We start from the raw sequence: 15,296 nt of genomic DNA, 5'->3' as shown, positions 1-15,296 counted from the left end.
CAAATATGGTTCCTGGGGCTACAGAGAAGTTAAAAAACAAACAAACAAAAAAAACCCCCCAAAACTCTGAGCAGATGGTAAGAGAGAATCAGACTTCCAGATTTGCAATGATGCTTCCCTGACTCTTCTCTACACAAAGTGTGTAAAAATTTTCCATCAACTTATGGTTTCTATGTGAATAAAACCAACAAACAAAAAACACTAATAGACAAAAATATTTGAAGGTATAAAACATATTGGTAAAATTAAGTACATGGACAAACCCAGAATAGTCTAATACCATAATTATGATGTGCAATCCATTTATAACTGTAGTATGAAGTGCAAAAGACAAATCTATTACAAAATAATATTTAATATTAACCTATTCAGAGATAGACAATATAAAATATATAATTTGAGGCAAAATAAACACAAAATGTGAGGGGAATGAAGATAATGTTTAGAGGGTATTTTTATTGTTTTTGTATTCTTATCTGTGTTATTTCAGAAAAGATCATCTCTTTAGAAACTTTAAAAAAATTTAATAGCTTTGCGGGTACAAGTGTTTTTGGTTACATAGATGAATTGTATAGTGATGAAGTCTGAGATTTTAGTGCACCCTGAGAAGTGTCCATTGTACACAATATATAGTTTTCTAATCCCTTACCCCACTTCACCCTCTCCCTTCTGAGTTTCCAAAGTTCATTATATCACTCTGTATGCCTTTGTATACCTATAGTTTAGCCCCCATTATAAGTGAGAACATGCAATATTTGATTTTCCATTCCTGAATTACTTCACTTAGAAAATGGCCCCCAGCTACATCCCAGTTGCTACAAATGAAATTATTTTGTTCTTTTCTATGGTTGAGTAGAATGCCACAGTGTATAAATACTACATTTCCTTTATCCACTTATTGGCCAATGGGCACTCAGATTCATTTCATATCTTTACAGTTATGAATTTTGCCAAAAATTACATGTGCAGATGTCTTTTTCATATAACTTTCCCTTTTGGTAGATACCCAGTAGTGAGATTGCTGGACCAAATGATAGATCTACTTTTAGTTCTTTAGTACATCTCAGTACTGTTTTCCATAGAGGTTGTACTAATTTACTTTCCCACCAGTAGTGTATAAATGTTTCCTTTTCACGACTTCCATGCCAACATCTATTGTTTTTTGACTTTTTAATAATGGCCATTCTTGCAAATGTAAGGTAGTATCTTATTGCAGTTTTAATTTGCATTTCCCAGATGATTACTGATTTTGAGCACTCTTTCATATGTTTGGTGGCCATTAGTATTTCTTCTTTGGAGAAATGTCTATTCATGGCATTTGCCTACTTTTTGATGGAATTACTTGTTTTTGTTCTTGCTGATTGTTTGAGTTCCTTGTAGTTTCTGGATATTAGTCCTTTGTCAGATGCATAGTTTGCAAATATTTTCTCTCATTCTCTGGGGAGTCTGTGTACTCTGATGATTATTTCTCTGATGATTATTTCTTTTGCTGAACAGAAGCTTATTAGTTTAATTAGGTCTCATTTATTTATTTCTGATACATTTGCTTTTGGAGTTTTAGTCATAAATTTTTTACCTTGGCCAATTTCCAGGAGAACTTTTTCTAGGTTTTCTTCTAGAATTGTTGTGATCTCAGGTCTTAGATTTAAGTCTTTGATCCATCATGAGTTGATTTTTGTATAACATGAGAGATAAAGATCCAGTTTCATCTTTCTACATGTCACTATCTGATTTCCCCAGCACAGTTTATTAAATAGAGTGTCCTTTTTCTAATTTATGTTTTCATAGATTTGTCAAAAATCAGTTGTATGCATTTGGCATTGTTTCTGGGTTCTCTATTCTGTTCCATTGGTTGATGTGTCTACTTTTATATCAGTATCATGCTTTTTTGGTTACTGTAGCCTTTTAGCATAATTTGATGTGAGGTAATGTGATGCCTTCAGATTTGGTTTTTTTTTTCTCATTAGGATGGCTTTGAATATTCAGAATTGTTTTTGGTTCCATGCAAATTTTAGAAATATTTTTTCTAATTCTGTGAAAAATGATGTTGGTATTTTGATGGGAATTGCATTGAATCTGTGGATTGCTTTGAGAAATATGATCATTTTTGAGATACTGATTTTTCCAGTCCATAAGCCTGGGATGTGTTTTCATTTTTTCATGTCATCTATGATGTCCTTCCTCTGTAGTGTTTTGTAGCTATCTTTGTAGAGACCTTTTACCTCTTTAAGTGTATCCCAAAGTATTTTATTTTATTTTTTTTGCAGATATTACAAAAGAGATTCAGTTCTTGTTTGACTCTCAGCTTGGTCATTGGTGTATAGCAGAGCTAGTAAATTGTGTAAATCGACAAATAATAATATTGGTGAACAGTGATATTTTGTCTTCCTCTTTTTCAATTTGAATGCCCTTCATTTCTTTCTCTTGATTGATATCGCTAAAACTTCCAGTACTAGGTTGAATAAAAGTGATGCAAGTGGGCATCCTTGAATTGTTCCTGTTCTAAGGGGGAATACATTCAACTTTTCCTATTTCAGTATAATCTTGGCTGTGGGTTTGTCATATATAGCTTATATTATTATTATTATTATTGTTATTATTATTATTGAGATGGAGTCTTGTTTTGTCACCCAGGCTGGAGTGCAGTGGCGCGATCTCCGCTCACTGAAAGCTCCGCCTGCTGGGTTCACGCCATTCTCCTGCCTCAGCCTGTGGAGTAGCTGGGACTACAGGCGCCTGCCACCACCCCGGGATAATTTTTTGTATTTTTAGTAGAGTCAGAGTTTCACCGTGTTAGCCAGGATAGTCTCTGTCTTCTGACCTCGTGATCAGCCCTCCTCCGCCTCCCAAAGTGCTGGGATTACAAGCGTGAGCCACCGCGCCCGGCCTAGCTTATATTATTTTGAGGTATGTCCCTTGTATGCCTAATTTGTTGAGGGTTTTTATCACAAAGTGATGCTGAATTTAATTATTTGTTTTTTCTACATCTACTGATATGATCATATAGATTTTGTTTTAAATTCTGTTTATGTGATGTATCATATTTATTGACTTGTGTGTATAAAGCCTTCTCTGTATCCCAGAGACAAAACCCAAATGAACGTGGTGTATTATCTGTTTGATGCACTATTGGATTCTGTTAGCCAGAGTTTTGTTGAGGATTTTTGCATCTATATTCATCAAGGATATTGGTCTGCAGCTTTTTGTTGTCGTCGTTACATTCTTTCCTGATTTTGGTATCAGGGTCATACTTGGCTTCATAGAATGAGTTAAGGAGGACTTCTTTTCTCAACCTTTTGGAATAGTTTCAGTAGAATTGGTAGCAATTCTTCTTTCAGCGTGTGCTGAAATTCAGCTGTGAATTTATCTGGCCCTGGGCTTTTTGTGGTGTTGGCATTTTTAATTTTTTTTACTACTGATTCAATTTCACTGCTTGTTATTGGTCTGTTCATGGTTTCTATTTCTTTCTGATTTAATCTAGGAGGGTTGTATGTTTCCTGAAATTTACTTATTTCCTCTAAGTTTTCCAGTTTGTGTGAAAAGAGGTGTGCATAGTAGTATCAAATTATCTTTTGTATTTCTGTGGTGCCAGTTGTAAGGTCTTCATTTTCATTTCTAATCGAGTTTACTTGAATCTTCTCTCTTATTTTCTTGATAGAGCTAGCTAATTATCTATCAATTTTTATCTTTCCAAAAAATCAACTTTTTGTTTTATTTTATTTTTGTATTTTTTGTTAACTTTTCAATTTCATTGCGTTCTGCTTTGATCTTTGTTATTTCTTTTCTTATGCTAGCTTTGAGTTTTGTTTGTTCTTCTTTCTTTAGTTCTTTGAGGTGTGATGTTAATTTGTCAATTTGTAATCTGTTTTTGATGCAGGCATTTAGCACTATAAGCTCTCTTCTCAGTACTTTCTGCTGTATCCCAGAAGGTTTGATAACTTTTGTCACTATTATCATTTATTTCAAGATATTTTTAAATTTCTATCTTGATTTAATTCCTTATCCCAAAATCATTCAGGAACAGAACGTTTAATTTCTTTGTGTTTGTATAGTTTTGATAGTTCCTTTTGCAGTTGATTTCTAGTTTTATTCCACTGTGGTCTGAGAAGATACTTGATATGATTTCAATTTTTAAAACTTCATTAAGGCACGTTTCTTGACCTATCATATGGTCTGTCTTGGAGAATGTTCCATGTGCTGATGAGAAAAATGTATATTCTGCAGTACTTGGGTGGAATATTCTCTTTATATCTATTAGGCCCATTTATTCTATAGTGTAGTTTACATCCATTGTTTCTTCATTGACTTTCTGTCTTGAGGATCTGTCTAAAGCCATCAGAGAGTGATGAAATTCCCCACTATTATGTGTTGCTGTCTATATCATTTCATAGGTCTAGTAGTATTTGTTTTATGAATCTGAAAGACCCAGTGTTAGGTGCATATACATTTAGAATTATAATATAGTGTTGTTTGATTGATTGTTTTATCATAATTTAAAGACCTTTATCTTTAAAAAAAAACTTGTTGTTTTAAAGTCTGTCTTAGCCCATTTAAGAATGGCTACTTCTACATGCTCTTGATTTCCACTCACAGGAAATATTTTTTTTCACCCTATTACCTTGAGTTAATATGAATCCTTAACATTTTAGGTGAGTCTCATGACCACAGAAGATAATTTGGTTTGTGATGTTTTCTATCCATTCTGCCATTCTGTTCTTTTAAATGGAGCATTCAAGCCACTTGTGTGCAATATTAATATTGAAATGTGAGGCCCTGGTTCAATCATCATGTTAATTGTTACCTAGACACTTTGTTTGCTTCATTGTGTTACTGTTTTATAAGCACTGTTTTATGTTTTCAAGAGGTTCTCTGCTGGTGCATACCATCTTTGTTTCAAGATTTAGAACTCCTTTTAGTATTTCTTGCAGGGCTGGTCTTGTAGTAACAAATTCCCTCAGCATTTGTTTCTCCAAAACTAAGTATATTTCTCTATCATTTATGAAAATTAATTTTGCTGGATGCAAATTTTTGGCTAATAGTTATACTGTTTAAAGAAGCTACATATAATCCCTTCTGGCTTGTAAGGTTTCTGCTGAGAAGTCTGGTGTTAGTCTGATAGATTTTTCCTTTATGGATTACCTGATACTTTTGTCCCACAGCTCTTAGAATTATTTCCTTCATGTTGATGTTAGATAGCCTGATGACTACAGGGCTTGGTAATGTTCTTTTTGCAATAAATCTCCCAGGAGTTCTTTGTGCTTCTTGTATGTGGGTATCTAAGTCTCTAGCAAGGCCGGGGACTTTTCAACCATTATTCTCTTAGATAAGTTTTCCAAATTTTTGCTTTCTCTTTTTCCTTGGGAAATCGAATTATTCTTAAATTTGGCCATTTTACATAATCCGGTATTTTTTGGAGACTTTTTTTTCATATCTTTTGGTTTTATTTTCTTTATTTTTGTCTGATTGGGTTATTTGAAAAGCCTTATCTTTGAGTCCTGAAATTCTTTCTTCTACTTGGTCTAGACTATAGTTAAAACTTTCCACTACATTTTAAAATTTCATAAATGTGACTGTTGTGGGGTGGGGGGAGGGGGGAGGGATAGCATTAGGAGATATACCTAATGCTAAATGATGAGTTAATGGGTGCAGCACACCAGCATGGCACATGTATACATATGTAACTAACCTGCACATTGTGCACATGTACCCTAAAACTTAAAGTATAGTAATAAAAAAAAAAGACTTCCTGATGGAGACAACAATGTGGCTTTCAGGCCATGCTCCTCCCAGTCTGCCCACAAAGCCAGGGTGCCTAGCTCTTATGCTTTTGGCTACAGCAGACTTCCCACTTGACCCTGGTTCTGGACAAGATAATTTTTCCCCACTTGAGGCTATATTACATATTTCCATTGGAAGCTTCTCTCACCCTGAAACCGCTGCCTGAGTTAGCTGGCAGACTTCTGTGAGTTTCCCTGTAATGCAAAATCAGAAACAGCTTCCCTCAGTTTGTGCTAGATACTGGGGATGATGGCAAGGCTCTTCCCACTGCCGCTCCTTTTATAAGCCCACTGCTTCATAAATCTCTTCCTGCACTGGGTATGGTTAGACCTTCTCTTGTGACCTGGATTGCCAAATTAATCACTGGGAGTGTATATTCTAAGGGCAATTTCTCCCCCTCTCACACTCTGGGGATTTAAAAGTTTCTGCCTGGCTCATTGTTTAGGCAGAAGTCTGACGTTTTTTTCTAAGGGTCTGTGGTTTCCTGTTAAGTTTCTGCATTGCTTCTGGGAAAACAGTTTGCAATATGGACCTCTACACACAATTGTGTTTTTCCAAGTAGGAGATGCATGCTAACACTACTTCCAATCTTCATCTTAGATGGCGTCTCTTTAAAATAATATGTTATATCTAAAATTATTTTCTATACGCCTCATGATAACCACAATTCGAAAACCCATAATAGATTCATTAAAAATATAAGCAATAAATTAAAATATACTAAAAGAGAAAATTGTTTAACCACAAAGGAAGACAGGAAAAAAAAATAAGTAAGGGAAGAGTTATGAAATATTCAGAAAACACACAATAAAATATTAGTAGTAAGTTCTTACTTATCAGTATTAACACAGAATGTTAGTAAACTCAATTCTCTAATTAAAAGTCATAGAATTCTGAGTGGATAAAGAAACAACACCCAATTATATGGTGTCTACAGGAAAACTACTTCTCCTACAAAGACATATACATACTAAATGTAAAAAGGTGAAAAATAATATACCATGTAAGTAGAAACCAAAAAAGAGGAAGGATAGCTTTACTGATATCAGATAAAATAGAATACAAGTCAAAGACTATTAAAAGAGACAAAGAATGTCACTATATAATAATAAAAAGGTCAATTCAGCAAAGGAATAAAACAATTATAAATATCCGGCTACCACAGGAGCACCCATGTATATAAAGCCAATAGTAATAGATCTACAATGAGAGATACATATCAATACAATTATGGTAGGGGACTTCAACACACCACTGTCATTAATAGACAGATAATCCAGACAGATAATTAATTAAGAAACATTGGATTTAAACTACATAGTAGACCAAATAGGTCTAATCAATGTTTATAGGACATTTCATATGGCTGCTGTGGAATGCATATTATTCCAATTACCAAATGGAACATTGTCTAGAATAGACCACATTTTAGGCCACAAGAGATGTCTCAACAAATTTTCAAAAAACTGGAAATGATATTCAGTACCTTTTCTGATCACAAAGGAATAAAACTAGATATCAATTAAAAAAAGAAACCTCAGAAGATATACAAAACACAATAAAATTAAACAATACAATTCTGAAAGACCAGTGGGTCAATGAAGAAATTGAAAAGGAGACTAAAAAATTTCTAGAAACAAATGAAAATGGAACTATAACACACTAATATCTGGTACAGGACAAAATCAATGCTAAAAGGAAAAAAATTAGGAACTCAAATAAAATTCCAAATAACATACCTCAAGGAACTAGAAAACCAAAAAGAAATCAATCACAAGGTTTGCATAAGGAAAGAAATAATAAAATCAAAGTATAAGTAAATGAAATTGAGAATAGGCTATTAACAAACAAAAAGTTGGGTTTTGAAAAGATAAATAAAAATCAATAAAGTGTCATCTAGACTAAGGAAAAAAGAAAGTGGACTCAACTAAAAAGAATCAGAGATAAAACAGAAGACATAACACATGAGACCACAGAAATACAAAGAATCATTAGACACTATTGTGAGAAACTCTCTCTAACAAATTGGAAAACCTAGAAGAAATGGAGAAATTTCTGGACTCACACAGCCTACCAAGATTGAACCATAAAGAAATGGAAAACCTTAAAAAACCAAAAAACAAATAATGAGATCAGAGCTCTAATAAGACTTCCATCTAAGAAAGCCTAGGAACTCGTGGCTTCACTCCTGAATCTACCAAATATTTAAAGAACTAATACCAATCCTACTAGAGTTATTCCAAAAAATTGAAGTCGAATTAATATTTCCAAAATCATTGTATGAGGCCGCCATTACACTGATAGCAAAATAAGAGAAGGACACAACCAAAAAAAGGAAAGAAAACTACCAGCCAGCCAGTATCAACGATAAACATAGATACAAAAATCCTCAACAAAATGCTAGCAAACTGAATTCAACACCACATTTGAAAGGTCATGACCAAGTGGGATCCATCCAAGGATGCAAGACTCATTCAGCATATGCAAATCAATAAACATGATACATCACATTAGCAGAATCAAAAACAAAAGCAAATAATCATTTCAAAAAATGCTGAAAATGTATGAAATAAAATTTAATATTGCTTTAAAATAAAAACACTCAACAAATTGGTTATAGAAGAGCATAGCTTAGGATAACAAAGGCAATATATGACAAACCAATTGTTAACTTCATAAGGAAAGCAGAAGACATGAAATGCTTTTCTCAAAGATCTGTAACAAGGCAAGGATATCCACTTTCCCCACTTTTATTCAACATAATGCTGAGAGTCTTAGCTAGAGCAATTAGGCAATAGAACAAAGGAATAAAGGGCATCCAAACTGGAAAGGAAATAGTCAAATCAGCCTACTTCTCAGATAACATAATCACACACTTAGAAAACCTGACGACTCCACCAAAAAGCTCTTAGAGCCAGTAAGCAAATTCAGTAAAGCTTCAGAAAACAAGATCAACATACAAAAATCAGTAGCATTTCTATATGCCAACGGTGAACAATCTGAAAATCAATAAATCAATCCATGTATAATAGTTACAAAGAATATAAAATGCCTAGGAATCATTTTAACCTAAGAAGTGAAAGATCTCTAGAAGGAAAACTATAAAACACTGATAAAAGAAACTGAAGTGGACACACCAAAAAATGGAAATACATTCCAGGCTCAAGGACTGGAATAATTAATATTGTTTAAATGACAATGTTACCCAAAGCAATTTATAGATACAATGCAACCCCTATCAAAACACGAATGACGTTCCTCTTATGAATGGAAAAATCTCCTAAAATTTACGTGGAACTACGAAAGATCTGAAGTACCAAAGCAATCCTGAGCAAAGGGAACACGGTTGGAGGCATCACACTAGCTGACATCAAAATATACTACAATGTTATTGTAAGCAAATCAACATGATACTAACATAAAATATTCCATATAGACCAATGGAATAGAAAACAAAACCCAAATATAAATTCACACATCTAGAGCCAATTCTTCTTCAACCAAACACTAACTATATTCAATAAGGGAAAGATAGTGCCTTCAAAAAACTGGTGCTGAGAAACCTGGATATCTATATGCCAAAGAATGAAACTAGGCCCCTATTTCTCACCAAATGCAAAAATCAAATAAAAGTGGATTAAAGACTAAAATATAATGCCTGAAACTATAAAACTACTAAAAGAAAACATTGTAAATCTGCTTCAGGACATTGGTCTGAGAAAATATTTTTTTGTGAAAGACTTCAAAAGCACTAGTAACTAAAGTAAAAATACGCAAGTGGAATTGCATAAAGATAAAAGCTTCTGCATAGCAAAGGAAACAACATAGTGAAAAGACAACCAGCAAAATGAAAGAAAATATTTACAAAGTATGTCTGACCAGAGATTAATAACCAGAATATATAACGCCCTCAAACAACTCAATAGCAAAAAATATGCCAGCCACAGAATGACACACATTGCACGCTCTTACTCATACATAGGAGCTAAATTTAAAAAATAAACTTATGGAATTGATTCAGGGAAAATGGCAGACAGGAGGCAGGACTAACTTGCAGCATCCACTCGGATGGACAAAGCAGTGTGTGGAAACCAATATCTTGAACTTTTTCTCCAAGAACTACTGCAGGAACATATCAGGAATTAAAGAGAATCCACAGACCCTCTGAAGGAGGTGGGTTGCTGTGGGTTCTGTGGTTCTGTGGGACAGGTGAGGAATTGTGAGTCTGCTTGCTTTCTCCACTGGGGAAAGTTCTCAGCCCTGCTCACCAGCTGCCTGGAAGTAAACTCGGTGCTGTTTTGGGAACACAGTGGGAGTGAGACCAGCCTTTTGGGCTGTGGGCTGCATGGGAGCTGGGTGAAGACTGTGAGGACTGTGGCTGCCAGCTTTTCCTCACTTCCCTGGTGACCTGTGTGATTCAGCAGGGACAGCCAAAATCCCTCTGGGAACATAACTCCCTTGGTCTGGGAACCACACCGCATCCCCCACGGCAGCCACAGCAAGCCCCATGGAAGGAGAGTCTTAAACACAGACATGCCTATCCCTGACCCCACCTGATGGTCTTTCTCTACCTATCCTGGCAGCAGAAGAAGAAAACATAATCTCTTGGGAGCTCTATGACCCTGCTCACCACCTGATTCCCCCTAACCTACCATAGCGGTTGTGCTCTTGACAGCACAACCTCCTGCTTGAAAATGCAAAAAACACAAAACTAGTGCACTTAACAAAAATGCAACAAAAGACCCTCACAGAATCCACTTTACTCCTCTGCTACCTCCACCAGAGCAGGTGCTTGTATCCACAGCTGAGAGACCTGGAGACGGGTCACTTCACAGATCTCTTTGCAGACATTTCCCAGTACCAACCCCGAGCCTGGTAACTCTGCTGGGTGGCTAGATCCAGAAGAGAAGTAACAACCACTGTAGTTGAGCCCTCAGGAAACCCCATCCTTAGGAGAAAGGGGAGAGCACCATATCAAAGGAGCACCTTGTGGGACAAAAGAATTTGAGTAGCAGCCCTTGAATCCCAGAACATCTCTCTGACATAGTCTACCCAAATAAGAGTGAACCAGAAAAACAATTCTGGTAATATGACAAAACAAAGTTCTTTAACACCCCCTAAAAGATCATACTAGCTCACCAGCAATGAATTCAAACCAAGAAGAAATGTCTGAATTGCCAGGGAAAATAATTCAGAAGGTCAACTATTAAGCTAACCAAGGAGGCACCATAGAAAAGTGGAGTCCAATGTTAAGAAATCAATTAAAAAAAAAGATACAAAATATGAATGGAAAAATGTGCAGTAAAATAGATAGTGTAAATAGAAAACCATCACAGCTACTGGAAGTGAAGGACACACTTAGAGAATTGCAAAATGTACTGGAAACTCTCAGCAATAGAAGAGAACAAGTAGAAGAAAGCATTTCAGAGCTTGAAGACAAGGCTCTTGAATTAACTCAATCCTACAAAGATTAAAAAAAATAACAAAGCCTCAAAGAAGTTTGGGATAAGGTTAAACAACCAAATCTAAGAATAATTGGTATTCCTAAGGAAGAAAAAAAATCTATAAATTTGGAAAACATATTTGAGGGAATAATTGAGGAAAACTTCCTGAACCTTGCCAGAGATCTAGACATTGAAATACAAGAAGGTAAAAGAACACCCGGTCAATTCATCACAAAAAGATCATCACCGAAGCACATAGTCATCAGGTTATCTAAAGTTAAGAAACATTTTAAAAATCTTAAGAGTTGTGAGTCAAAAGCCTCAGGTAAACTATAAAGAAAAATCTATCAGATTAACAGCAGATTTCCTGGCAGAAACACTACAAGCTAGAAAGGATTGGAGTCCTAAGTTAACCTTCTTAAACAGAACAATTACCAGCCAAGAATTTTGTATCCAGCAAAACTAAGCATTATAAATTAAGAAAAGATACAGTCTTTTTCAGACAAACAAATGTTGAGTGAATTTGCCACTACCAAACCGGAACTATAAGAACTGCTAAAAGGAGCTCTAAATCTTGAAATAATTTCCCAAAATACATCTAAATAGAACCTCATTAAACTGTAAATCTCACAGGTCTTATAAAAAACCACAATGATAAAAACCTAAGGTTTTCAGGCAACAAATAGCATAATGAATAGAATAGTACCTCACATCTCAATACTAATGTTGAATGTAAATGGACAAAATACTCCACTTACAGGATACAGAACAGCAGAATGGATAAGAATTCACCAACCAAATATCTGCTATCTTCAAGAGACTCACCTCACACATAAGGACTCACATAAACTTAAGGTGAAGGGGTGAAAAAGATATTCGATGTAAATGGAAACCAAAAAACAAATATTCTTATGTCAGACAAAACAGACTTTAAAGCAGCAGCAGTCAAAAAAGACAAAGAAGAACTGTGATGATAAAAGGAGTAGTTCAACAGAAAGATATCACAATACTAAATATATATGCACCTAACACTGGAGCTTCCATATTTTTAAAACAACTACTACTAGACCTAAGAAATAACATAGACAGCAACATAATAATAGTGGGGCTCTTCAATACTTCACTGACAGCAGTAGACAGGTCATCAAGACAGAAAGTCAACAAATGAATAATAGACATAAACTATGCCCTAGAACTAATGTACTTAATAGTTATTTACAGAACATTCTACTCAACAACTGCAGAATATATGTTCTTTTTTTTTTTTTTTCCAAGTCTCACTCTGTTGCCCAGGCTGGAGTGCAATGATGCAATGACATGATCTCAGCTCACTGCAACCTCCACCTCCTGGGTTCTAGTGATTCTCCTGGCTCTGCCACCCAAGTAGCTAGGATTACAGGTGTGTGCCACCACATCCAGCTAATTTTTGTACTTTTAATAGAGATGGGGTTTCATCATGTTTGCCAGGCTGGTCTCGAATTCCTGATCTCATGTGATCAGCCCACTTTGGCCTCCCAAAGTTCTGGGATTACAGGCATTAGCCGCAATGCCTGGCATGACATTCTGTTCATCAGCATATGGAATATTCTCCAAGAAAGATCATATGATAGGCCACAAAACAGTCTCAACTAATTTAAGAAAACTGAATTTATAACAAGTACTCTCTCAGACCACAGTGGAATAAAATTGGAAATCAAACTCAAAAACAACCCTTAAAATCATGCAAATACATGAAAATTAAATAACCTGCTTCTGATTGATTTTTGGGTGAACAATAAAATCAGGTGGAAATTAAAAATTATTTGAACTGAATGAAAATAGTGATACAGCCTATCAAAACCTCTGGGAAACAGTAAATGTGGTGCTAAGTGAAAAGTTTATAGCATTAAATATCTACATCAAAAAGTCTGACAGAGCACATATAGACAATCTAAGGTCACATCTCAAGGATCTAGAGAAACAAGAACAAACCAAAGCGAAACCCAACAGAAGAAAAGAAATAACCAAGATCAGAGCAGAAATATATACAATTAAAACAAAACAAAAAAAAAGATAAATGAAATGAAAAGTTAGTTTTTTGAAAAGATAAAATTGATAGACCATTAACAAGAGTAACTGAGGAAAGAAGAGAGAAGATCCAAATAAACTCAATTAGAAATAAAACAGGAGATATTATAAGTGATACCACAGAAATACAAAAGATCATTCAAGGCTACCATAAACACCTTTATGTGCATAAACTAGAAAACCTAGAGGAGATAGATAAATTCCTGGAAATACACAACCCTCCTAGATTAAACAAGAGAAAAATAGAAACTCTGAACAGACCAATAATAAGCAGCAAAACTGAAATGTTAATATAAACATTACCAACAAAAAAAAGTCCAGTACCAGATGGGTTCACAGCTGAATTCTATCAGTCATTCAAAAAATAATTGGTACAAAACATATTGACATTATTCCACAAGACAAAAAAAGACAGAATCCTCCCTAAATCATTTTATGAAGCCAGTATCACCCTAGTACCAAAACCAGGAAAGGTCATAACAAAACAAGAAAAATACAGACCAATATCTCTGATGAACATAGCAAAAATTTAAACTAAATACTAGCTAACCAATTTTAACAGCATAATAAAATGCTAATCCACCATGATGAGGTGGGTTTCATATCACGGATGCAAGGATGGATTCATATCTGCAAGTCAATAAATAGGATATGCCACATAAACAGAATTAAAAACAAAAATTACATGATTATCTCAATAGATACATTTGACAAAATATAGCATTCCTTTCTATTAAAACCCTCAGCAATATTGGCATAGAAGGGACATAGCTTAAGGTAATAAAAACATTCTATGATAAACCCACAGCCAACATTATACTGAATAGGAAAAAATTATAATCATTCCCCTTGAGAACTGGAACAAGACAAGGATGCCCACTTTCACCACTTCTATTCAACTTAATACTGGAAGTACTATCCATAACAATCAGACAAGATGAAGAAATATAGGACACCCAAATTGGTAAAGAAGAAGTCAAAATTTCACTGTTTGCTGATGTCATAATTGTATACGTAGGAAACCCTAAAGGCCTATTCAAAAAGCTGCCAGAACTGATAAATGAATTCAGCAAATTTCAGGATACAAAATTAATGTACACAAATTAGTAGCTCTGCTACACACCAACAGTGACCAAGTGCAGAATCAAATCATTTATAGAATTCTGATGGAACCCAAAAAGAGTGTGCATAGCCAAAACAAGACTAAATGAAAAAAAAAAAAAAAATCTAGAGGCATCACATTGTTCAACTGCAAACTACATTATAAGGCCATAGTCACCAAAACAATATGGTTCTTGTATAAAAACACTCATATAGGCCAATGGAACAGAATAGAAAATGCAGAAATAAGACCAAATACTTACAGTCACCTGATCTTCAACAAAGCCAATGAAAACTTAAAGTGGGGAAAGGACAACCTATTCAACAAATTGTGCTGGGATATTTGGCAAGCCTCATGTAGAAGAATAAAAGTAGATCCTCATCTGTACCTTATGCAAAAATCACCTCTAGGTGGATCAAAGACTTAAATCCAAGACCTTAAATCACAAAATTCTAGAAGATAACATTGGAAAAGTCCTTCTAGACATTGGCTTAGGCAAATACTTTATAACCAAGAACTGGAAAGAAAATGCAACCAAAAACAAAGATAAATACACAGGTCCTAATTAAACTAAAAAGCTTCTGTGCAATAATGAAATCACCAGCAGAGTAAACAGACCACCTGCAGAGTGGGAGAATATCTTGTTAATCTATACATCCAACAAAGAACCAATATTCAGAATCTACAAGCAACTCAAACAAATCAGCAAGTAAAAAACAAACAATTCTATCAAAAAGTGAACTAAGACCATAGACAATTCTCAAAAAAGATATACAAATGCCAACAAATATGAAAAAATGCTCAATATTACCAGTTACTAGGAAAATGCAAATCAAAACCACAATGAAATACCACCTTATTCCTGTAAGAATGGCCATAATTCTTTTGGAGGCTGAGGCAGGTGG

This window comes from Pongo abelii, chromosome 19, assembly GCF_028885655.2.
Source record: "Pongo abelii isolate AG06213 chromosome 19, NHGRI_mPonAbe1-v2.0_pri, whole genome shotgun sequence".
NCBI lineage: Eukaryota > Metazoa > Chordata > Mammalia > Primates > Hominidae > Pongo > Pongo abelii.
The sequence above is the reverse complement of the archived record's forward strand: the minus strand, read 5'-3'. Positions refer to the sequence as shown.